The sequence below is a fragment of the Toxorhynchites rutilus genome, chromosome 2, assembly GCF_029784135.1.
Source record: "Toxorhynchites rutilus septentrionalis strain SRP chromosome 2, ASM2978413v1, whole genome shotgun sequence".
In the NCBI taxonomy this organism is placed as follows: Eukaryota; Metazoa; Arthropoda; class Insecta; order Diptera; family Culicidae; genus Toxorhynchites; species Toxorhynchites rutilus.
The window spans coordinates 121,346,935-121,372,858 of NC_073745.1; the positions used below are offsets into that span (position 1 = coordinate 121,346,935).

The window sequence follows — 25,924 nt, forward strand, 5'->3', positions numbered from 1 at the left end:
TTTCATTTTCTTAAACAAAAATCAATCTTAAATGTTTTAATAGTTTAATCTGCACCACACCCGCTTATATCATTTCATTATCTCACGATTGTTGAAGCTGATCTTTGTTCTGAGTCGTTTTCATAGAAACTTTAAAAAGCTGTAGGTCTAGAAAACACCTCATCACGACTCATCAGCCATCGTTTTTCATTCCCTTTTCTGCAAGCGTTTATCCCAACCGGGAGCCTAAGTTGAACTAAATTAACCTATTGTTATCTGTTAAAGCTCGCAGTTCGAATAGGTTAAGTGGTTGGGTAATGCTGCAGCTTTTCTCGTTTCGTCATGGAATGCACCTAATGGCTTATGATGGTTCGATGACGCAGCACGCTATCGATTGGCTCTATCTTCATTGTCAATGCGGTGGTTAAAACCATTGACCTCTAGGGGTAACAATCCCCAGTGAATGTCCCTTAATGGTTAGGTGTTGGTACCTAAATATGGTTTTCATCCGCAAATGAGAGATATGGGTAATTTTTATACCGCGCATTTGTGAAACAAGATCAACACCCACAAAAAATTAAAATGCGTGGAAAAATATCTTATTGGAAGGACAACTGATAACAAACCCGATAAAAATAAACATTTCGAGGTACGTAACAATCCAAAATTTCATCATACACCGAAACCACATCACATAAGCACAAGATTGCGAGCCGCAAAGTATTACAGAAATCCGACCGTAGAAAGAGAAAAAATGGAAAGCGAAAGAAATAGAAAGAAACAACTCCAAAAACAAAGATCAACAACTTCAGATGAAAGTGAAAGAGGAGGAAAACACAATAAGGCGACGGTGACGCGACTTCGGTATCGTATCTCCACGGTACGTGTTTGCATTTTGGACCGATCCAGACCGACGCCGCCGTTCCGCACGGGAAGAGGAGTCACCGGATTCTACGAATGTACGGAAAACAGAAGGAAAGAAATTATCATTCCATTCGAAGCTGTTGGGGTAAAGTTTCTAGTAAAAGTTCAGCGCGTTGCCTCGAGTGTTTTCGCGCCCGTATCATCTTCAACGGAAATTTCAAACAAATTTTCGGTGTGAATAAGACCGACAAGTTCGCCTAAGCGTGATGACACTCGTAGCAACTGAGCAATTGCTCCCAGATAAATGACTTTCACTCACAGTTTTATGACATTTCTTATAACCAAAAAGCTTGTGATCTCTCGATTTGCATATATTTTCGAACGAGATGGTAATTACCCCCACCATATCAATCACATGCTATCATATAAAAACTAAATATCTGGTAGCACGAGCCTTTCATCATCGGCAGGAAATAGCCTAATTTCCACCGTGTTTAAATTCGCCCAAAGAAAGCACCATAAACCGGGTGTGATTGTAATAAAATGTGAATAAATATGTGGCCTGTTTTTTTTTTTCTTTAGATTTATAACCACCATGATAGCGTTAGTCTTCCACAGTTCCAATAAAAGTTATCATTATTTATCTTCGGCGTGTAAGCTGGATTATTTATGAATGCGTTTAAATTCCGCTTCAGACCTGCATCTGGATTACCTCTCTAGCTGGGGCAACAGCGCCTTGCATAATGAAAAACCAATTCCATGACTAATTTTGCGATTACCTTTGAATTCGCGAACCGCGCTGAGCGCCCCATACTGGTATATCTAATCCGCCGAGACCTAATATTTTCCTTTTTATTTTTGCAGGTTAGTGGAACAACCATATACACACAAAGTTTCGCGGCATGAAAGCTTGTAAGTACTTTCTGCCGTTGTTCGGCTTTAGACCATAATCAAAACAAATAATACTGTTTCATAACAATAGCAGCAGCACCGGCGAACAGACACACACGAACAGTTTGAACTCCGAGCAGTTGTAATTAGATGCTTTCATGCTTTTTAGTTGCTGTAATTGATTAAAAACCTAGTCATGCGTTCACGCGACTTCCTCCTGTGATGGGGACGGGTTCGTGCGAGTTTATATTATGCCAAAGAGCGATAAAGCATTCCGCACAGGAGAATTCCAGTGTCACTCAGGTCTTCTTTTGTCGGCTAAGTATGTGTGCCCGCGGAGCACCACCTAAGAGGAAGAAGACACTGAACCCATGGTTCAATAGACTCAAGGCTTGGACGAGGCCCGGGCTAGTAACCTCTATTCTAGGAAATATGGTCAACCGTTCCGGATGTGAATGCAGTATGATTCGTCACATTTTTTTCCAAAAATTCATAACTTTTGAACTACTGAACCGATTCAGATGATCGATATATCACTTTAAAGCCAATTGGCTAGTTTTCTTTGTAAAAATATATTGATTATTACATAAAATATATTGATTGCAATTGTTTTTATACTTTATACTAGCTGACCCGGCAAATTTCGTCCCGCCCAAAATTTGTTTGTTGTTATCAATACCTTCAAACATTCACGTTTTCTTACTAAGCGCAAGTTCATGAGTGCAATCACAGAACTATTCATTGATTGACCTTCTAATCGACCCCGTTGAATTTACCTTTTACTAAAAAATTCCTAGTACTTCTACCAAAACTCATCATTATAATATCAGATTATTTTCAGACACAATTCTCGTGCAAGATTTCAATCAGTTGCAAATAACATGTTTCTCCGTTACATGGAATAAATGTTTGATACAGAAAACATGATAGAATAAAGACATTTGAATGAATGAATTGAATTTGAATTTGTCTTTGGAAAATATTTGAGATGTTTGGAAAAATTCGAAAAATTGACTATGCATATTTTATATATAGAACAAGGATATTTAAAATAAAAAGAGAGAATTCGAAAAAAAGAGGTACGTATATTTTTGCTTCGCAGTGAAAATCATCAATAAATCAATTTCACAGATTTGAACGATAACATACAAACTCTCTTGAAATCGTTATTTTTACCAACAAAAAAAAATTCTAGAAATAAATTATATGGCAGAACAACGTTTACCGTTATTAACGGTTAACGTTACTAAGCTAGTTTTCCATAATAAACAGAGCAAGTTTCCATGATACATTACATTTGAAAAAGAAACTAACATGTCCTTATTCCTTTTTGCTAACAATTTTGTTCATCAAAGTATTGTATTTGGATGCTATCTGATGCGAAAATTTAACGGAGTGTGTCTCCAAATCTTTTGATATTGTTTGGGTCAAGTATAACTATGTTTGTCATAGTTTGATTAGAAAAATAGACACCAGACTTAATGTGATTAGCACACAGTACTGGTGAAAAAAAAAATCACTATCGCCAAAAACACATTTTGGAATTGGTTGTATCAAAAACCAATGACGTTGGTGCGCACACAAGCTTTTTCCGCCAGACAGCATGAAAACCGACGCTCTGTTTCATTTGATCGAGTTCCACGTTGGGAAAAATGATCATTTAAACTGCTAACGTCAACTAAAGCTGCGATAAGAAGAAATTCGTGAGCTCAACAAAACAAATTAAAAGTCCGAAACAAGAACGACTTCTTATGTCGTGTGGTACTCAACATCTTTGGGACTGTCCACATACCAACGTTAGGGGGGGAGGGGTTCAAAAATGTCCACGATTGTCCACGGTGAGGGTGGTAGGGGTATAGCCAATGTATTGTGTAGTCAAGCATCGTTCAATTTTGATCAACCGAAGCTCAAATGCACCGTGCTGCTGCTGTTCATTGATCCAATTTCCCCGGTGGACCCACATTTTCGGTCAAGCAATAAGCCCAGCAAGAGATAATTACCAACACGCAAAAGAGGCAAAAATAAAACTCTCAAGCTCGTGCAATTAGTGGAAGGAGTTACTCAACGCGCTACGTGTCTTAGCCACACACATTTCGGCTGAGAATTGGTTCGACCTTACGGACACCTCGACACGCGATGCAAGCGCTACCCATGTCAAACCATTAGCGAACCTTTCATTCATTAATTAATACCTCAGCCTGACAGAAGGGCGGATTTGATTGGTCACTTTCGTTCGGGCGGAGGGGTGTGAAGCTGGTGGTGGACCTGCAGCAGTACAATGTGCAAATTCTGATCAGAGAAAAAACGGAAATGTCGTAGTTGCACGTTGAAACGGTTGGACAAGTTTTTCGTTTGCAAAATTTTCGCTTTCAGATTTTTTCAGGTTCCATTTGCTAATATCGCGTGACTTGAATAGGGTTGTTGGTGGAATTGAAAGCGGTGCATCGAGCCGTTGACTCAATCGTGGAACGCTATGGACAATAAATTCCCTTAGTATATTATTTTGTAAAGTATTTGTTTGGTAACTATTGCACATCTTTGTTGCTCACGCTTTCCTTCAATGAAACCGATGTCGATTAATTGAAAGTAAAAGTGTCGCCCGAAGATGGCAATTCAGATGCGAATGCAATCAGCGGTGAGAGGATGATTGACGAGTTATTGAAAAGCATGCTATAAATCACTGCGTCATTCCACTGCCCTGATTGGTGGAAAAAGACGCACCAGGATCGGTTGCGCAAATTACTTCTTCCAAGTAACGTCAATGTACTTTTTGCAATCAGAAAAATCACCGCGAGCCGGTAGATCACTCTCCAATTAATCAACGTACCTCCACAGTGCAGCCTAGACACGCGGTTGTTGTTCATGAGTACTTCTTTTTTATGGCTCTGGACTTGTGGGTCAAACGAACACGGTCAGGGTTGCAGTCATGCAACGTTGATTTGGAAACGCTGTTTCTCTCCCGGCATATGCGCTGCTTCTGTTCGGCGTTTTTGATTGAAACTCGAGAACCTCTTTTCCCGCGGTCAGCAAGCGGCACTCAACTGTCTCAGCTGTGTTTTGAAAGTGGGGGTTCTAAGATTAAATGCCTTCAACGGTGAGAGATCTGCTATCCGGAGATTTCCGATATGAGTAGATAGCGGCGAACCATTTATTACGTGCGGTGCACAGCGGGGAAAGCGCAAATGAACTCGTTGTATCTGCTACTTCATGGACTCACGGAATGCGGGGGTTTGCCCCGCGATGAGGAACCCCACAAGCGAAATTTACTGCGCAACTTTTCGAGACGGTTTTAATTCGGAATGTATTAATCTACACCAAACGGGAGGGGTACCACCCCTTTGCTTGCGCTGATGTCTTGGAAAGCTGGAAGATTACAGTGCGGAAGCGTATAGTGTTCCAGCATTCCGTGCGCGAATCAATTGTCGTTATTTATGTATCCAATTAAAATCAACCCTTTTAATTGTGCCTGAAGTGAAGTGGTAGTGTTTTTATCTTCATGGCGAATAATATTAACGATGTTTGGGTCCGAGGAGGATTACAATAATCAACATTCATTATGGTCGCTGTATATGACATTCCGCTTATCGTCGTAATACTATTAATGCGCGCATCAAAAACATAACAATTTCATCCGCTTCATCTGATCAAATAATTCTTATTAGGCTTTTTGTGTGCATTTGACCTATTAGAATGTTTTTTAATTGAAAAAAAATGTACATATCGTTTCAGTACGTTTTTAATGTAGAATCAATCGTTTTACAAATGTATCATTCAGAGGTATCAGGCATGCGAATTGAAATTCGCCATGTTTGTCAAATTATGAAATTACATTAAAAAAACAGATTCTTGAAAATGCATTCGACGGGTAGTACTTACTTTTTATATTATTTGTAAATTAGGAAAAATTCAACAAGTCTTCCACTGCTGATATGCTTTGAGTATATCAGCAGTGTAAAGGTTTATTCCAAAGCATGGATGATGAATTCAGTGAAAATTTGTTTTTTTCAAAGCTCATTCAGTGTAATAAATCAGGATGTCAAAATATGTGCTAAAAATTGATTTTGGGTGTAGAAATCATCTAATTTCGATGTGAACGTGCACAGATACGCAGTGTTACCACTTTTTCCGCCTAAAATTTCTCTGTGATTTACCTGATCGAACTTATGGCTATACTAAATGTATGCCTCATAACATGAAAAGGTTATAATATGGTAAGGTTCCATATACAGGCAAACTTCGATATAACGTACCCTCGATATAACGTCACTCGATATAACGTACATTTTACCTCGATATAACGTACACATTTCCAAAGTACAAAGAAAAATTTTTTTGAATATTTTTTTCTGAAAGAACAATGAACTATCTGTGTTGTGATGCTAAAACATGGTTTGTACCTTTAATCAATCCCGAAATACAGGTGGTTTTGTGATTCCGGATTCTAAATGAATCAAGCTTTAATCAACAGTACGAAGGGAAACATCATGAGAAAGGCTGGCTTCGTCTTCTGATTGAAGTTATTCATTAACTTTACTAAAACAGCAACACAATAATGTATTATAGACTACGTTTGTGAGTACTTTATTATGCTTCGATATAACGTACAATTCGATACAACGTACAATTTTGAAAGTGAAATGCGCGTTATATCGAAGTTTACCTGTACCTAGTTTATTTATAAGTTCTGTCAGTTCTGGCTTAGATAATTAGGAATGGGACACGTCATTTTGGCGAAATCAGCGTTCCAGTGTTCGAATAAACAGGTGGAAATATATATAACGCCATCCCTGTTATAGTGCTTTTTTGCAAAGTGCTCGATCAAAGATATTTTGTTATTGTAATTTTAGAATCTTAGAACGATTACCTATCATTTGGTTCCGGTTGAGCAATTGAACTAAAGAGCTATGCATAAAGTGTTGGTTTATTTCGTTATTTTGAGGTGGAAATAAATATAACACCACTTTGAAAGTATGTATTTACTCACTTTATTTCCAGTCTAAAATCGAAACAAATGTAATTAGTAGTGTGTTGCTTCGCCTTTCTTCACAATAACCTTTTGCAGCCTCCTTGGCATAGACTGAATGAGGGATTTTACCGTGTTTGGAGTAATTTTAGCCCACTAGTTGATGATAGTTTTTATCAGCTGTTCAGCAGTTTCAAATTTCTTGCCCTGTGCAAATACATTTGCTGACAAAATTCTCCAAGCATTCTCAATGGATTTAAGTCTGGACTACACGGTGGCCAATCAAGAACAGGTTTGTTATGGGCCGTTAGAAAGTCTTTGGTGTTACTTGCTGCATGACATGAAGCGTTATCTTGCTGAAAAATAGCATTTTCGTCCATAACGTCTTCCATAAAAGGAATCAAAACCTCCTCCAGCAATTCGCAGTACTTCTCGGAATTCATTCTTGTTGATATGAAGCAGATTGGAGTTTTCCTAGCGTCACTGATGCCTGCCCAAACCATTACGGTTCCTCCTCCGAAGTTGCGAGATTCTCTTGTTGGTTTTTTCTTCCGTTTATCTCGCCAACAGTCAGCAGAACCGTCAGGACCGTTCAAATTAAACTTTTTCATCATGGCAGAATTGGAATTTCTCGACAAAATTCAGTCGTGCCTTCTTATGCCGAGGAAGTAGTCGCGGTACAGGTACGGATTTCCTGTACGAAAGGTTCTCGTCGGAGCTTAGAACTTGACGGATGTGACGACTGGTTTCTGGAATATTCATTTCAGCTTTTATTTTTGCTGATGAAAGTTTAGACTAAACAGCGAGGCGCTTGATATGTCGTTTGTCCCTATCTGTTAAGCGAGGACGCTCCGGGACGCTTCTTTGTGGCGCACTGAGCACCCAACGGGATATAGTTTGTCACGGCATCTCTGCTCCTTCCAATTCTACGCGCTATCTCGCGGAGAGAAAATCCTTCCTCCTTCAAAACATCGATTTTACCACGCTCCTTCTCCGTTAAAATCGTTCCCTTCGGCATGGTCCTTGAAAATTGGAAAAATATATTACTTAAAATGTGCCTATGCGTTTTTCAATTTGTTAATTGACTTGACTCCCAGTTATTTTCGAATTACACTAACGTTAAGCGTAAGTAAACGAGCTAAGCTAAGTAAACGACATGGTGGCGTTATAAATGTTTCCATCTCAAAATACACAAAACAAGTGCTCTTTGCTCACACACACAGTTAAAGCTCAAAAGGTTTCCATTATTTGGCTGTGTATACTAGTGTGCGTACAATAGTAAACCTACGGAATTGACAGTTACACTGATGCAAAAGCTAACATCAAAAATGATTGTGGCGTTATATATATTTCCACCAGTGTATGCAAGCTTTTGACAGCGTTTTGTTATTTGTTCGCAGTTCTGCTCGGTCTTCTTTGTAAGCGTTTTTTCCGCGATAAAGAAATTCTTAAATATACAGTTCACTGGACTTTTCTTCTAGCCTTAGATACAGTTAATCAATCTTTCAGCCGTTTGGCACGGTGTGTTTATTGTACACCATAGATATTTAGTTTAGATCTTCAATCTCGCCTCATTATTTGAAATTTGAACAAAATCGGTTCATGTCACTCTTCTATTTGAAGCACTCGATAAACTATTTTGACAAATTAGCTCTCTACTAATCATCATCAAGTGATATTAATCACAATTTGTCATCACAATAAATGAGTTCGCTTATAAAAAATGTGGGAACATCAGTGGCATTTCACAGATAAATTATTATGTTCCCCAAAGCAACTGAGTCGAGCATGTCCGAAGAAACATTGACCTTCATACGGAGCAACCCATACTTTACCTTAGCTCTCAGGCATAAATTATTCACAAGGTGCAGCAGCCCTGATCGTGTATTGTTCGCAAGACGGGCCGTTGGTTGCCCTGCATTGAACTATCATCGTCGGTGCGGACAAGTGAGAGTTGTGTTTTCGAAAACAACAAAAAAGCGGCCACCGCGACGACGGTGCGTCCCATGCCGCGTGCTTTACGATGCTCCATATGCGCCTACATATGTTGAACGATCTGTCTGTCCAACCGGATCGCGACCGACTGCGAGCGGTGGTTTTGATGGAGGTGAGTTCTCGTTAAATCTGCTGTTCCGGCTTTGAGTGATTCATTTTTTTCACTTTTCATTTCTTTCCGTACGTTCGTACGGGTACGTAGTGGCAACCGGTGGGTGTAGTCTTCCTCCGTTGGTCATTAACTCGACTGCGACTGATCGCACCGGTAGTCGTTCCAACAAACGGTGCTGGAGGTGCATACTTGCGTGAACGAGATATCCATCTCAATTGGCAAGTGTGTATCTTGGGTGAATTTTAAGCAACCCTCAGTGTAGTATTCAAACCACGTTGCGCAGAACGAAGGAAACCTTTCTCTTCGTCACACAAACACTGGCGAAATCGAAACCAGCTGTTTGCTCAAACTTCAAATGCTATCGAAATGTATTTGCCTGTCATGCTCGAGTAGGCACGTGATTGCGTTGCCTTTGAAATTATGACAAATTTCTTGGCGCTGGAACCGACTAATTGCCGTGTGAAAATGCTTTGCATAATCGCCACACTCGGCGGATTCAATCGATCTTGACTCGACAACATGTACATAATCACTGGCCGCCAACCAAAGTCATTTCAAATACCCCTAAGGGTACCAATCCACTGCACGGTCAATCACAGCCGGTCAGAGAACCAGAGATGCCAGTTTGAATGGTTAAAAACAAATATTCATACTTAATGCAATTCAATGTAAAAGAATCTAATCGGGAAAGTTTGGCATCTCTGCCAAGCACATAAAAGTGAAGTGAAACTTTAACTGAAAATTCGAACCGTTTAACACATAGACAATATGACATAAAATATCGAGCGGAAAGATACGAGTAGCAATGCAGCGCTCGAAGCAAAACAAGTCATTGGCCTTTGGCTTACATTTCTTGTGCTGTTTTGACCCTCGCCCATGTCTGGTTTCATGAGCAGGTCTTTGCGATTTGCAGAATTGGAAAATGTAACACTTGATAATATCATATTTCGCCAAAACTTCCAGTACTCATTTATAACATAATCTCCTCCCAACGATGAAAAGAAATTTTACAACACATGACCACCCATACAGTTTATCTAAATATGACCCCAATTCCAGACCCAAGAAGCTCTCGTGATAATATTCGGTCCGCACCTCCGCACAAAAAGGAGGCAAAACAAAAATGGCAATTGACTAGAGGCCTGGTGGAGGATGACTGAAATGATCGAAAGTTTTCGAGTAGCGAAAGTGATTCGAATCCACCTCTTTTTTTTTGCGTCTTTTAAATTATTGCTGTCATGTCGCACTGGCAAATCGCCATCCGCCGGTCATCACCCTCTCGGCTCGGTTCGTGGGTAAAATACAAAATGTTGCTGAGAAAGCCACCACCATCAGACGGAAAACCAGGGCGCACTTGGCGCATATGGTTCGATGTCCGCCTTGACATTGATCATTATCGATGCAACGCCGATGTGGAAAATTGTGCTCCGAGAGGCAGAAGATAAAGGTACCCCTGGGCAATCCTGGAAGCATGCAGCATATGGAAAAAAGGAAAGTCCGGTGTTCCCTTCCATCATTAAATCAAAACAAAAATGTTTGTTTTGATTGATCCCTCAATCTACACCGAGGCGAAATGTGTGAAATTGCGGTTTTTCACCAGAAAATATCTGCTCAGTTAAGCCTTCGTCAAGTCATTCATGGGCTTGTTTTCTACTTCGAATGACTTGTAAAGCTTTTGTTTAGTAGAAAAGAAGCTCATTCGCTTTTCTATTGAGTTTACTCTTCTACTATTCTCGTCCTGTTATCATTAGAGCTGGTGCTGTTTTGTGATCCAGGAAGAACATGTAGGGGAAGTGGAGGCATAGTGGTCACCCTAAAGAGTATGTGCATTTCCAGCGTCCACATACCGATTCAATTCCCATTTCTCGAAGAATATTATAGTTCAACTCATTGTTCTTCAAGATATCGAACGGGTTTTGCTATAAAAATTCTCAATAGTATACTTTTTATCATTAGAAGAAAATTTGAAAAATGGAACATTCATTTTGCTTGGAGGTAAAGTGGTCACCTAGTGGGAGCAAAGTGATCACTCGCACATATCAAGCTAAATGGAATACATGTATGAAATAAGCTCGGCCTATTCACCTAGAGCAGTGGTTGCCATCTTGCGGCCCTCCAACGTTGTTCATGCGGCCAGCAGCCTGATTAAAAAAAATCATATGAGCGAAATTAATAATATAGTTGAAAGTTCTTCCATACAATTGAATAAAAATAACTTTGTGAGTGAGTTTCAACACAACGTGTTAATTTTGTTAAATTATACTATAAAAATGATGAAAAACCAGCAAATGTTTTTCGAGCATTACGGACGGATTTTGGTCGTCATGGCCTACAGAGCACACAATCGCTAATGTAGTGCGTAAATTCGAACAAACTGGATCCGTAGCGGATATTGTGAGACCTGTGCATCTTCGTAATGTGCGTTCGGCCGAAAATAATGCTGCTGTTGCTGCCAGTGTGGAGGATGACCCGAATGTTTCGATTCCACGGCGTGCTCAGCAATTGGGCTTGTCAAACACATCATTGTGGCGAATTTTGCATTTGAACTTGCACCTACATCCATATAAAGTCCAACTGGTACAAAAATTAGAACGTGGTGACCATGGAATGCGTCGGGCATACGTCGATTGGGTGAACGAACAACAGCAGCAAAATGCGAATTTTCGCATCAAATTTTCTTCAGCGATGAGGCACATTTCGAGCTCGGTGGCTATGTGAACAAATTTCCGTATATGGGGCTCAGAAAATCCACACGTGATTGTTGAGAGGCCATTGCATCCGCCAAAAGTCACTGTTTGGTGCGCATTATGGTCTGGTGGAGTCATCGGGCCGTATTTCTTTGAAAATGAGGACGGCGAGACGGTAACTGTGAACGGTGAGCACTATGGCCGCATGTTAAACGATTTTTTTTGCCATAAATTGAAGATATGGATACGGATGACATGTGGTTTCAGCAGGACGGCGCCACGTGCCACACAACACGACCGGACATGGCCATATTGCGAACGAAATTTGAGGGACGCATAATTTCGCGTTTTGGTGATGCCAATTGGCCGTCCAGATCATGCGATTTGAACCCGCTAGACTTATTTTTGTGGGGTTATGCGAAAGACCGTGTCTATGCCAACTCTCCGCAAACTCTTGAACATTTGAAACACAACATTCGTGAAGTTATGACCGAGATACCGCCCCATATGTGCCGAAAAGTCATCGAAAATTACCTGTTCCGGATCAAGGTGTGCGAGGAAGCCCTTGGTGGACATTTGAATGATGTTGTATTTCACACATAATGGCATAAACCAAACTTTAATTTGAAATAAAAGTCCATGCCTCTCACGCTAAAGGTCACGAGTTCAGTTCTCACTCCCGACATTCTTCCAAAAATGGAAGTAAAAGTGACGAACCAGCCAAATGAGTTGAAAGTCACTATAATACAGATAAAAATAAATAAAAAAATTGAAATAAAAGTTTCATCGACATTCGAATTCTAAGTGTTACTTCACTTAGAATTCAATTTACTTTCGGAATTTAAAGTTGGAAAACCCTGTACGTGCCGTTGAAAACATGCAGATGGAACTCATTGAAACGCAGTGTGATTTAGATCTGCGTGACAAATGTTAGATTTCAGCTCCAGATCAGGGTTGCCATAATAAAATCTGTGTTTGTGGTCTCAAAAAATCTTTTTATCTATGTTTTTTCTCAGAAAATCTGAATCTAAATCTGTATCATCCTTTTGCAACTATTTTTAAAACATATGTTCATACATTCATGCATACATACATTGTTCAGTAAATATGGTAAAGGGGGACAGTTTCGGACAACGCATGTAAAAATTAAGTGGTACAATTTTCAACCAAATTAAAAGTGTACAACAGCGGTCGTATGGTTTGACATCTCCTGGTCGTTTATTACTTACGAAAACAACACAGTACTCTTTTTCATACACGTTTCGAAACTTTTGAGATTGAAGTTGTAAGTATTTCCTTAATTCCTTTGTGGAAAAATTTAGAAATTTAAGTACACCACCTCAGTTAGTAACTAATATTAAATGAAAAAATCAATATAGTCTGATTCTCAGAACTAATAATGGTTCGAAGCTGCAAAAAGAAAACTTATAGAACCAGCATCAACGAAGATGAGATGGAAAGACGTATCGAACTAGTTTCGAATAGAACGTTTTCATGATTCTAGTTCGAAGGTGGTCCAACTGGGTTCATTGTCTTTGCCAATTTCTCAACTAACGGTTGCATAACGGGAACACTGTTTCTCAATGTTCTGGAACATTTAAAAAAGGTAGCAAGAAGCAACGTAAACGAATCAATTTCAAAAAATCAAAAAGTAATTGCACTTTGGAAACAATTAAATATTGCCGAGAAAATTGCACAATTCTTGAATCTTTTCACCTTATGTCACAAATCGCTTACAACCGCTGGATGTTTCAGTTATAAGCCCTTTCAAGCAAAAGCTCTCAGTTTCCCAGAACGATAGGCTACTCAACCATCCTGGAAAAACTATTTCTATACACGACCTTCCAGGTGTAGTTGCATCGCTTTATAATGTTTCTTTCAATCTGAGTAATATCCTAGCAGGATTCAAAATGACAGGTTGCTACCCATTCTCAAGAAAGGTTTTTTCGGACAAGGGTTTTGAATGCTCAAATAATTTCACCTACTGGAGCGGAGGTAGCAACTGCCTCATCGAGTAATACAACAATGCTGCAAAACATTGCACTGTGGTCCAGGAGGTGCATTTAAGTGGAAATAAGCATCTAGAGCTCGACAGTGATTCTCTAGACAAAAACTGTCTTCGACAAAGTTGTTACATATAATAGAGCGCTCATTTTTATGTTATCAAAAACAGGGTGAAATTTACGATGAAATAAAAAATCTAACTTTCTTATATTTATAGCAAACATAGTTCGACAATATTATAGCTCTGGTTATTTAAAGTAACTTTGTGGAACAATATTTCTTTCTATCTCTTCAAATAACCGATATAACGCTTTTTCTCTAGGTTGAGTTAGGGTTACCATGAAAAAAACTGTTTTTTTGCTCTAACTTTTATATGTAAAATTCCACATCAAAACTGTCTTTGAATGATCTTTAGAGCTTTCCAATCCACGCATTCTACGGTGCATAACTTGTATGTATCTTAATGCTACTCAAAGTTATTGATGTTTTTCCCCGAAAACACGACCTTTTCATTTGCTTGTCGTTCTTTTTGGGGCAAACATAATAAAAAATTATTGATGGCATTTTAAAGAGCACATTTGACTCTACATAAGGTGACTCTTTTTTTTTGTATTTGAGTAAATTAAATTTGAAATTATGAGTTTTTGCATATAAATGAACAAGTTGCAATTCAAATTATCAAATGCTTCCTGAATAGAAACCGTATGAAGAACAACTCGGGGCTCGACGTGTTATTTTTTAGTAATATATTGACATATTTGACTGACGATGAGTTGATTGATGACATTATTTTACCAAACTTTTGTTGTTCCTATTGTTTTTTTCAAATTTATTTTTATAATCTTCCGTATGTACATATTAACCTGTTTTAGTTGTTATAATGGAAAATAAATTCATAGTAATAAATAAAAATCATACAAATAAAAAACTACAAAATCAAATGCTTAGCATTTTCCGGAATCAGAAGATCGGAATACTCTGGTGTTTGCCTATTACTAAGAGACTAAGAGCCCAGTTCTTCAGCAGAATTTTTTTCTGTAATCTCCCGAACACGGTTACGCTTCATCCTTTGGCTCAGCATTTGGCATTTCAGGAACTTTCTGGCACTCAAAACACATATATCTTGGCATTTTTCTCGTAATAATTGTATAACGTCTTCTATATTTCGTCCACCGAAAACAAAATTTATATGGGGTTGTATCTAGGACACGACCGCATATCTTCGACGTAGAACTACGCAGTTATCCTATGCAATTCACTTGTTTACCACTTCGAATATTATTTTAAAATGCAACGAAATATTTCTAATAAATTATGTTCTTCGTAAATTTGATGAACGTCCTTTTACGTTAGATATGATGCCTCGGACTACCAAAATATGTGAACGGAAGAATTGTCAAACAATCATTGTATTTTACATTTCTCTCTGAAATTATTGCACATCTCATGTTTACGTAGTTCTTGAACCGCGAAATTTCATTTACCTAAAGTATCTGAAATGACGATTTTCCCAGGCTTCTCAGTTTAAAAGTACGTTTTAGGGAAACATATTCCGGTCTGCACAACGACAAGCGAGTACAAAAGTCGTAGTTCTACGTCAAAACAAAAATGTGTCTTCTTTGAACCTCCATGTTGAGTGGCTATAAGACTGAACTGAAGTGATGCTGCTCTAAAGTCTACGCTTACTATATGCATTTAAAAATTGTAACTTGTTCATTTATATGCAAAAACTCATAATTTCAAATTTAATTTACTCAAATACAAAAAATAACACTGTTTTGGAAGTTACACCTTATGTAGAATCAAATGTGCTCTTTAAAATGCCATCAATAATTTTTTATTATGTTTGCCCCAAACAGAACGACTAGCAAATGAAAAGGTCGTGCTTTCGGGTAAAAAACATCAATAACTTTGAGTAGAATTAAGATACATACAAGTTATGCACCGTAAAATGCGAGGATTGGAAAGCTCTAAAAATTGTCTTCGAATGATTTTTAGAGCTTTCCAATCCTTTAGAGTTTTGATGTAGAATTTTACTTATAAAATTTAGAGCAAAAAAACCTTTTTTTTCATGGTAACCCTAACTCAACCTGGAGAAAAAGCGTTATATCGGTTATTTGAAGAGATAGAAAGAAATATTGTTCCATAAAGTTACTTAAAATAACCAGGGCTACAATATTGTCGAACTATGTTTACCTCTATCTATAAAGATAAGAAAGTTATATATATAGCGCAACCAAGGAGGAAAGATTTATAACAGAATTTTTAACCTCAAACAAAAAATTGCGGCTCATGGCAAATCAGAGGAAGTTCATCAATCAAAAAATCTCAAAACAAGTTCATTGGCGACTCTTGACGTAATTTGGTGATGAAGCATTAACTTATTGTAGTAAAAAATTAATATTATTATCAATCTAAAGTTAGTCTTGTGGGAGTAATAGAATATCTTCTAGTTGAAGATGTTGTTTAAGTTGTAGGTGAACAATGAATTGTTGGTGATTTTAATGATCATTTTCTCGCAAATGAAGCCACTTCTAAGACAAACATTGTAAACATAATTAGATTTTATAATAAAAATATCATGTCATGCATTTTTGTTTCCCTCTCGAATAATACAAGTAGGGAAGAAGAATGTTTCGGTTTTTTACTTTTTATAATCAGGAAAGTGAATAAGGCAATAATATGTAAAAACATTGCCGAAATCGACTTTTTCCCTATTTGAGTTTGCCTCCGAAAGCAGAGTAGCAAAAACACTTCTCTTTTTGGAAAGCCCAAACAAATCTCTTCCGGTAAAAAGCGCGCTGCTTGGAAGAGATGGAGTGTGAGGGTACATACCTGCGGTACGTTTTCACAAATTGTGTGAATTCTTCAAGAATCTGAACGCCTTGTACAAAAGCTTTGTGTCGCGGGCCGAATGTCCTGGAACAACGAATAAGACAATTTGACGAACGAATGCGAGATGATCGAGAAGGTGGTGCCGCACTACGATGAACACATGAACAGGGCGCAGACAGGAGACCAAAATGGTTTTACCGGAGCATTGAGTTTTAAGGTCTTATTCGATCTTATTCTATTCTAGAAATTTTCCCGCCGTTTACCGTCAATAGTAAGCTGGAGAATTACCAGGCCGAATTCCTGCAGGGTTGCCCGATGACGAACCAGAATTTTACCTTATTGCAGAGGCTCCGAAAATGCCACGAGTATCAAGCTGCTACGCACCACGTCTTCGTCGACTTCAAAGTAGCATGTGATACGATCAACAAACACGGATTTCGGTCTGTGGATCTCAGGTGATCTGTTGAAATCGTTGGAGACTCACTAGGGACTTCGAAAAAGCGATTGCTTCTTATGTCCGTAGGCGACGTGACGCTGGAAAGTGTTGGCAGGCAATATTTTCAACAAGTCCCGAAGCAGGACTGATCTGGCTTAGGATCGATGCGTCTAATACTGAATTCTAGCGAAAGGAACGAGAGCACCTGATCATAACCACCGGAGTCGACGGGATCGAGTTGGTAGACTTATTTGGCTCATCAATTATAACTGACAACAATAACAGTAGGGGTAGTGGGGGCAAATTGGTCATGGGGGGCAAAGTGGTTACCTGCTTGTTTGGTAGTATAACTATTGACTATAGATGCCGTATTAATAGTTACCTTATGTTTGAAAAATTTAATGACTTCTGAGTCACCCTGTAGTTCAGAGAGCTTTTGCTTGTCAAAATACAAATAAAAACAGAAATTGCTCTCTCGATAGCCATTCGGCCGTAGTTCTGTGCGCATCGTATATAAGCAATTTCTCGTGAAATTTAGTTTTTCAATCTGATATATTGCACAAATCATCAGTTTGGACGACTGTTCACATATTCTAGGAGAGGTGAACAGATATTTTGTTGAATCTCAGCGATTAATTAGCATAGAAATTACATTGATGTTTGAGGGCAAAGTGGTCATACAATGTTCTGTTTACTAAAGCTGATATACCACATCACATTCTGCTCTTGAAGAGGATCCTTTTATGGTTTTAACCCTGCATAAATATGCCACTCCTACAAAACCAAGCCTCATTACGCGGAACGTTATGTGTTTCTCACTACGTTTTTGTATGCATGAGAAAATTTAAATTGAGACTCTAGGTCAGTGGTGGCCAGGTATAGACATAGTACGGGCCGCATTAGAATTTCTATTATAGCCGCGGGCCGCTACTTTTCATAATGAAATGTAAAATATACTTATTTAACTGGTACTTTCTTTGACTCACTTTTTATTCTGAATTAGAAAGCATTCAGTTCTAATAGTATAATCCATAATTCGAGAACAAAGTGAGATAAAAATCCAAAACTTTTATAGGTACTCAGAATTATCATTTTTGGCAAAAATTATTTGACAATCTCTTCTTCATGCAGAGATTGGTAAGTTCAATGACAACATCCACGCTCCTCCAACTTGGCCCAAAGTAAATAATACGATGGATTGGCAAAAATGATCAATGTCTTCGAATGATTTTTAGAGCTTTCCAATCCTTTAGAGTTTTGATGTAGAATTTTACTTATAAAATTTAGAGCAAAAAAACCTTTTTTTTCGTGGTAACCCTAACTCAACCTGGAGAAAAAGCGTTATATCGGTTATTTGAAGAGATAGAAAGAAATATTGTTCCATAAAGTTACTTAAAATAACCAGGGCTACAATATTGTCGAACTATGTTTACCTCTATCTATAAAGATAAGAAAGTTATATTTTTCATTTCATCAAAAATTTTGATCACCCTATTTTTGATAACATAAAAATGAGCGCTCTATTATATGTAACAACTTTGTCGAAGACAGTTTTTGTCTAGAGAATCACTGTCAAGCTCTAGATGCTAATTTCCACTTAAATGCACCTTCTGGACCATAGTGCATTGTGACAACTTTGTCCCCGGAAAATGTTGAACCTTTTCCAAAAACTTCACCACGGAAAACCACCACTCGAAAAAGGAAGAAAGCAAAATACCGAATAACAAACTGCTGAAAAGTGTTCGATTAGTTGATGAACGATTAATTTCAAAAATCGGGGATCACTAATCGCGACTGCTCTCAGCAGAGAAATTTGGAGCGAAGAAAAGTAGTAACACTACAGTCGTCTAGTTCGATGTCCCCCTTCACTCTCTTCACGTTTCGTGGTCCAATCAGTACTTGTTCGGTTTCCTAGCAACGATAAAGTTCGGTCTGTACGAGAAGCGTGTGGCAACTGTCACGTTATTTAAGTGCGGGAAACAGATCTACGAACTGCTCTATCAATGAACAATTCGTGTTCCGTACACTACAACAGTACAAAGAAACAGCTGATGTGGGCGATGGGCCCAAAAATGGACGTCCGAGGTCGGTACGACTGCACAATGTTATCTATGTTGTTCATGAACGCGTTCAACGCAATCCTCTTCGGAAACAAAAGCGTTCATCAGTCGATATGAATTGGATAAGTTAATTGGTGCGTACATCGTCATGAGTGAGTCATTTATTGACGCCCAGATTGAAGCGAATGTGTTTGGAACGATGCAAAAAAACTACTAGAACGGTTAAAAAAAGAGACTAACAACAGACCTACCAGACTTCATCCCCGCAAATGATTGATCATTTTTGCCAATCCATCGTATTATTTACTTTGGGCCAAGTTGGAGGAGCGTGGATGTTGTCATTGAACTTACCAATCTCTGCATGAAGAAGAGATTGTCAAATAATTTTTGCCAAAAATGATAATTCTGAGTACCTATAAAAGTTTTGGATTTTTATCTCACTTTGTTCTCGAATTATGGATTATACTATTAGTACTGAATGCTTTCTAATTCAGAATAAAAAGTGAGTCAAAGAAAGTACCAGTTAAATAAGTATATTTTACATTTCATTATGAAAAGTAGCGGCCCGCGGCTATAATGGAAATTCTAATGCGGCCCGTACTATGTCTATACCTGGCCACCACTGACCTAGAGTCTCAATTTAAATTTTCTCATGCATACAAAAACGTAGTGAGAAACACATAACGTTCCGCGTAATGAGGCTTGGTTTTGTAGGAGTGGCATATTTATGCAGGGTTAAAACCATAAAAGGATCCTCTTCAAGAGCAGAATGTGATGTGGTATATCAGCTTTAGTAAACAGAACATTGTATGACCACTTTGCCCTCAAACATCAATGTAATTTCTATGCTAATTAATCGCTGAGATTCAACAAAATATCTGTTCACCTCTCCTAGAATATGTGAACAGTCGTCCAAACTGATGATTTGTGCAATATATCAGATTGAAAAACTAAATTTCACGAGAAATTGCTTATATACGATGCGCACAGAACTACGGCCGAATGGCTATCGAGAGAGCAATTTCTGTTTTTATTTGTATTTTGACAAGCAAAAGCTCTCTGAACTACAGGGTGACTCAGAAGTCATTAAATTTTTCAAACATAAGGTAACTATTAATACGGCATCTATAGTCAATAGTTATACTACCAAACAAGCAGGTAACCACTTTGCCCCCCATGACCAATTTGCCCCCACTACCCCTACTGTTATTGTTGTCAGTTATAATTGATGAGCCAAATAAGTCTACCAACTCGATCCCGTCGACTCCGGTGGTTATGATCAGGTGCTCTCGTTCCTTTCGCTAGAATTCAGTATTAGACGCATCGATCCCAAGCCAGATCAGTCCTGCTTCGGGACTTGTTGAAAATATTGCCTGCCAACACTTTCCAGCGTCACGTCGCCTACGGACATAAGAAGCAATCGCTTTTTCGAAGTCCCTAGTGAGTCTCCAACGATTTCAACAGATCACCTGAGATCCACAGACCGAAATCCGTGTTTGTTGATCGTATCACATGCTACTTTGAAGTCGACGAAGACGTGGTGCGTAGCAGCTTGATACTCGTGGCATTTTCGGAGCCTCTGCAATAAGGTAAAATTCTGGTTCGTCATCGGGCAACCCTGCAGGAATTCGGCCTGGTAATTCTCCAGCTTACTATTGACGGTAAACGGCGGGAAAATTTCTAGAATAGAATAAGATCGAATAAGACCTTGAAACTCAATGCTCCGGTAAAACCATTTTGGTCTCCTGTCTGCGCCCTGTTCATGTGTTCATCGTAGTGCGGCACCACCTTCTCGATCATCTCGCATTCGTTCGTCAAATTGTCTTATTCGTTGTTCCAGGACATTCGGCCCGCGACACAAAGCTTTTGTACAAGGCGTTCAGATTCTTGAAGAATTCACACAATTTGTGAAAACGTACCGCAGGTATGTACCCTCACACTCCATCTCTTCCAAGCAGCGCGCTTTTTACCGGAAGAGATTTGTTTGGGCTTTCCAAAAAGAGAAGTGTTTTTGCTACTCTGCTTTCGGAGGCAAACTCAAATAGGGAAAAAGTCGATTTCGGCAATGTTTTTACATATTATTGCCTTATTCACTTTCCTGATTATAAAAAGTAAAAAACCGAAACATTCTTCTTCCCTACTTGTATTATTCGAGAGGGAAACAAAAATGCATGACATGATATTTTTATTATAAAATCTAATTATGTTTACAATGTTTGTCTTAGAAGTGGCTTCATTTGCGAGAAAATGATCATTAAAATCACCAACAATTCATTGTTCACCTACAACTTAAACAACATCTTCAACTAGAAGATATTCTATTACTCCCACAAGACTAACTTTAGATTGATAATAATATTAATTTTTTACTACAATAAGTTAATGCTTCATCACCAAATTACGTCAAGAGTCGCCAATGAACTTGTTTTGAGATTTTTTGATTGATGAACTTCCTCTGATTTGCCATGAGCCGCAATTTTTTGTTTGAGGTTAAAAATTCTGTTATAAATCTTTCCTCCTTGGTTGCGCTTGCCACTACACCGGGGGATGAAATATGATTCCTGAAAGAGTCACAAAAAAAGGTTTACGTAACATTCTATCTCCGTACGAAAAATGAGTAGTCCACCCATCATTAAAAGATTTACCATGCAGATTCATTGTTATGCAATTCATGTTTTTTTGTTAATTACCTTTTTTTCCTGTTTGAATAGATTAACAATTTATGAGACGTAGTAGCCTAATAGATTTTCCGTGGTTTTGAATCCAAGACTCAGATGATATTCCGCTATTATGTCTACAAGCTTTTCCTGACTTTGGTTGGAGAATTCTCCCGTATTACTTCTTTCCAAGAACGATTTTCCCGTGATAGAGTTTTCCAGTAGAGATTTCAGCTGGATCAAACCAAATGAATTAATCATACGCTGAGGCAGGTATTAAATAACTATTCTCTTCATGTAGTAATTTCGAAGAACTGAAAAGTAAACTTACGGTATTTTGCTGCCATGTGAAAATCCGCTATAAGATTTCATCGACATTTCCAACCAGTGTGGATAAACCATTTGCAGGCTCGTTTTTTTGTTATGGTCCCGAGAGTCGATGCATTTTAACCACAACTGATGAAGATTTATGTTTCAATATAACTAAAATAAAGAACTTGAAATGAAGTTACCTTCGAAAAACTGCAGTAGCTCTGCTGGAAGCTGTTCAACAGTATGTTCAGAGAGCGATATTGTTTCCGTTTGTTGTTCCGCCATCTTTAATCACGAATGGTTGTCATAACACGGACAAACACACTGAGAATCTATTCTAATCAAAAATTAGTTGTAAATAGAAATCATTTATATTCCATCACATCGCATATAAAAATAATTTACATTGTCATTGGATTTAGTGGACATCAATTCGCAGCATTCAGGTATCATTATGGTCTGCACATAAATTAAGCCAAAATTTTGGAGAATCGCCTTTATCTGGTTACCGCACATAAAATATATATGAAAATTAATTTCAGTGTAGGTAGATTCAGCTTTAGTACGCCATCGCACATACCGTTACATATTCTGACATTTATCCTGATTTCGTAAAGAATTCTATTATGTTGTCAATTAAAACTTTGCAAGAATGTTCAATTGGCATCCACTTTCAAATCCATGCTGAATAATATGGTCCAGAAATCAAACCTAGTTGCTCAGAATATTTGGGCCACAGAAGGAGCTCTTGCATTTCATACCGTGATACATCATAACAGCTTCAGATCTATGGATTGTACTCCGGCACTTTGTTCTGTCGATTTGTGTGCATACCTTTCCGTAACTTCAATAACGAGCAACTAATGCTTTCGTTCTGTCCATTTTCAACTTATTTGGTATAAATAAGCCATCCGCGATTTGAAACCACACCTAGAGATGAATGAACTCTCAGAGTTTAAAGTCTCTTTAATCCAAATCCGAATCCGAATCCTGGAACCACACCTCTTCTCGTTTGGTACTCATCAAAACAACATCGTTGCCGGCGAGCGTTGAGCGGTAGTGGATTGACATTCTCAAGATAGGTGAAAGAAAAGTATGGAGTAGAGTTTCTTTCCACAAGGACTCTTTTTAGGGCTAGCAGCGAATGAACTGAATAAGTTTAAGACCTCTTAAAAACCAAAATGGAATGGAATGAAACCATAGTTGCGAGCGAGTTAGCATGCACAACACAACGAGCGGACATCATTCAAACCTAATGCTGATTTCACACACGCACACACACAGCTTGATACAAGAATGGAATGAATGAAGATGCACATTCACTACACACCCTCGAAGAAAAGGAAGTTCTCTGTATCAAAGTGTGCTACAACATAAAAGATGCCAGCTGTATATGGAAATTTGTTGTGCTAGTGCTATGGAAGAGTATCCAGAATTGTGGAATGCATTTTACAATGCATTTATGTAGATCCATCGAATCTCTCATGGTAGAATGCTTTCAAATCTAATTGGAGAAACCTTACTGTTGGCATGTTATGGGGTTCGATCACACCACGAGCGGCATAGGAGTAAAAGTTTTTCTAGTTTGTAATCGATATCTGAGTGGGAATGAGAAAGTATGGTGCAAGTTGGCAGCGCAGTTGAATCGTGGAAGCAAATAAACGAAACCCGTTGATAGCTTTCGACGATTCCCTTCATCAGTAATTTGTTGTAAAAGACAAGTTGTAGAGTTGCAAGCTTTATACAACGCGTTACCACAGTGCAAGTCGAAAGAAATTTCTTTGACGAGAACGGAAGTCAAACCCGAACCATGATAATGTGTGACGCTAACCACTCAGCCACGGGAACACGACAATGCATGCCTATATCTTCTATCTATATAAATAAAAATGGAAGGTCAAACGTGTTGCTAAGTGCAAAACCCAAGGAAAGGATCGTCCAATTTGAGCCATCATCTGAAGCATATTTCGGACGCTTAAGGCATTTGATGTAGAAAATAGATCTAATCTTTATGAACAGGGATTATTTGCTGGATATTTTTAATAAACTAGCTGACCCGGCAAACTTCGTCCCGCCAAAAATTTGTTTTTTATAATCAATACCTTCAAACTTTCACGTTTTCTTACTATGAGCAAGTTTATGGGTCCAACCGCAGAACTGATCGTTGATTGATCTTCTATTCGAGCCCGTTGAATTTACCTCTTACTATAATTCCTAGTATTTCTAACAAAATTCATCATTATTATATCAAATTATTTTCAGACACAATTCTTGTTCAAGATTTTTCAACCACTTGCAAATAACATGTTTCTCCGTTACATGGAATAAATGTTTTATACAGAAAACATGAAAGAATATAGACAGCCCTAAATCGGACAATTCCTTCCTCGAGTTTTGATTTTATTAACACATCCGGCGATCTTTTTTTTGGTATAGATAGAAGATGTAGGATTTTCAATTGTCATGTTTGGTTGGAATATTTTTGGTTGAAATATGTGTAATATTTTTATGGGACCCCCTCTGCATTCCAGAGGAGGGGGGGGGGGTGTCATACCATTATGGAAACATTTCTCATACCCAAAAATCCTCACATCCCAAATTGTGCTTGATAAGTTTTCGAGTTATGCAGAAATTTGTGTTTCTTTTGTATGACAGCCCACCCTTTGAGAGGGGGGGGTGTGGAGAGTCTAACCATCATAGGAACATTTATTGCACCCTAAAACCTCAATATGCCCAATTTGGTTTCAATTGCTTGATTATTTCCCGAGTAATGTAGAAATTTGTGTTTAATTTGTATGGCAGCCCCCCTTATAGAGGGGGGAGGGGTCTCAAATTATCACGAAAACCTTCCCCGACCCCAAAAACCCCTACATACCAATTTTCATGTTGATCGGTCCAGTAGTTTCCGAGTCCATCAAAATCAGACAGTCAGACAGAAATCCATTTTTATATATATAGATTAGTTCAATATGCTTTTAAGCTTTCTACAATGGTACCTATTTGATTGAATACATGAAAATTCATCAAATAAAAATGTTTTTCAATTAAAGCGAATAAAAATCAAACTTCGGACACTATTTATAAAAAAAAATCAAATTTCGGACAGAGTGAATTCGAATTTCGGACACTCTGTTTGCATAACGTTTCTTGTGGTTATAAGCTCAATTTACATTTCTGTACAATTACTAATGCAATAAAATGATTAAACATGGGAAAATAACAACGACTTGGTTTGTCTAAAAGTGTGCTGCAAGCTTCCATGCACACAAAAAATTGTCTTAAAAATTGTCTACAGCCAATGATGGCTTATAAACTGGTAATAGAACTTTTAACACTTGTTTTTTTAGTTAACATGAAAAAAATTTCAACCACCTCCTTCGTGATATTTGCAAGCATGTACTCCTTCCCATATTTTCCCCCAAAATGCTTGTTGTTTATAGATGTTTCTTTGTAGCTTCATGGTATAAAATACCGTAAGGGCTATATTGCTTAAATGATAATCTCATATTTGAATTCATTTTATTTTTTGTTCAAAGTAATAAAATAATTCAAAGTAATTCACAGAGCTTGAATCTTGATTCTTAATTTTTGTTACATACTTTCATCAATATTGTCATTATCATTTTGTACCAATTTCCCTTTCTAAATTCGTGAATTGCTGCTTTTTTGCATTTTTCCGTTCCTCAAGTTTTCGGCGCTTCGTCATTTCAATCAACTTCTTCGCATGCTCTACTTCTTTATACATCGTAGGGGCAAATTCAATTTAAATTTCGAACATTTTATTTTGTAATTTTTTAAAGAAAAATCAGATTCTACTTGATTATATTCTATCAGCCATTCCATGCCAAACCGTTGTAGTAGTACTCAGTTTTTCGTCAAAAGTCTTAATTTTATGTTTTGAAAAATCATAACTCAAAAACGAAAAAAAAACGCCCTCTGGTTTCGAGATATAGTATGTGAAAAATCCTCAGCTTACCAGAAAAAATATAAAAAATATATAGCGCCCTTGGTCCCGAGACCATGAAAACTATAAAAAAACAAATACTATGAATAATGACAAAACCAAAACCTGATTTTTTCGCAACTGTAGTATTTTTCCAAGAATGACTAGCTAATAAGACTTAATTTG

At 38.0% G+C, this 25,924-nt stretch overlaps 1 protein-coding gene and 2 long non-coding RNA genes across 3 annotated transcripts in view; 1 reads left to right on the forward strand and 2 right to left on the reverse strand.

Moving 5' to 3' along the window:
* The window catches only part of LOC129767707 (uncharacterized), a 272,984-nt gene that overhangs the window by 183,250 nt on the left and 63,810 nt on the right, over positions 1-25,924 (forward strand). The gene's annotated exons all lie outside the window — the stretch shown is intronic.
* LOC129767711 (uncharacterized) lies at positions 6,704-7,886 on the reverse strand. The gene is made up of 2 exons (XR_008741566.1): positions 7,784-7,886; positions 6,704-7,719 (listed from the first exon to the last, which is right to left on the reverse strand). It is a non-coding gene; the product is annotated as an uncharacterized LOC129767711 (long non-coding RNA).
* On the reverse strand, positions 21,003-22,117 carry LOC129767710 (uncharacterized). The gene is made up of 4 exons (XR_008741565.1): positions 21,996-22,117; positions 21,815-21,939; positions 21,517-21,717; positions 21,003-21,387 (listed from the first exon to the last, which is right to left on the reverse strand). It is a non-coding gene; the product is annotated as an uncharacterized LOC129767710 (long non-coding RNA).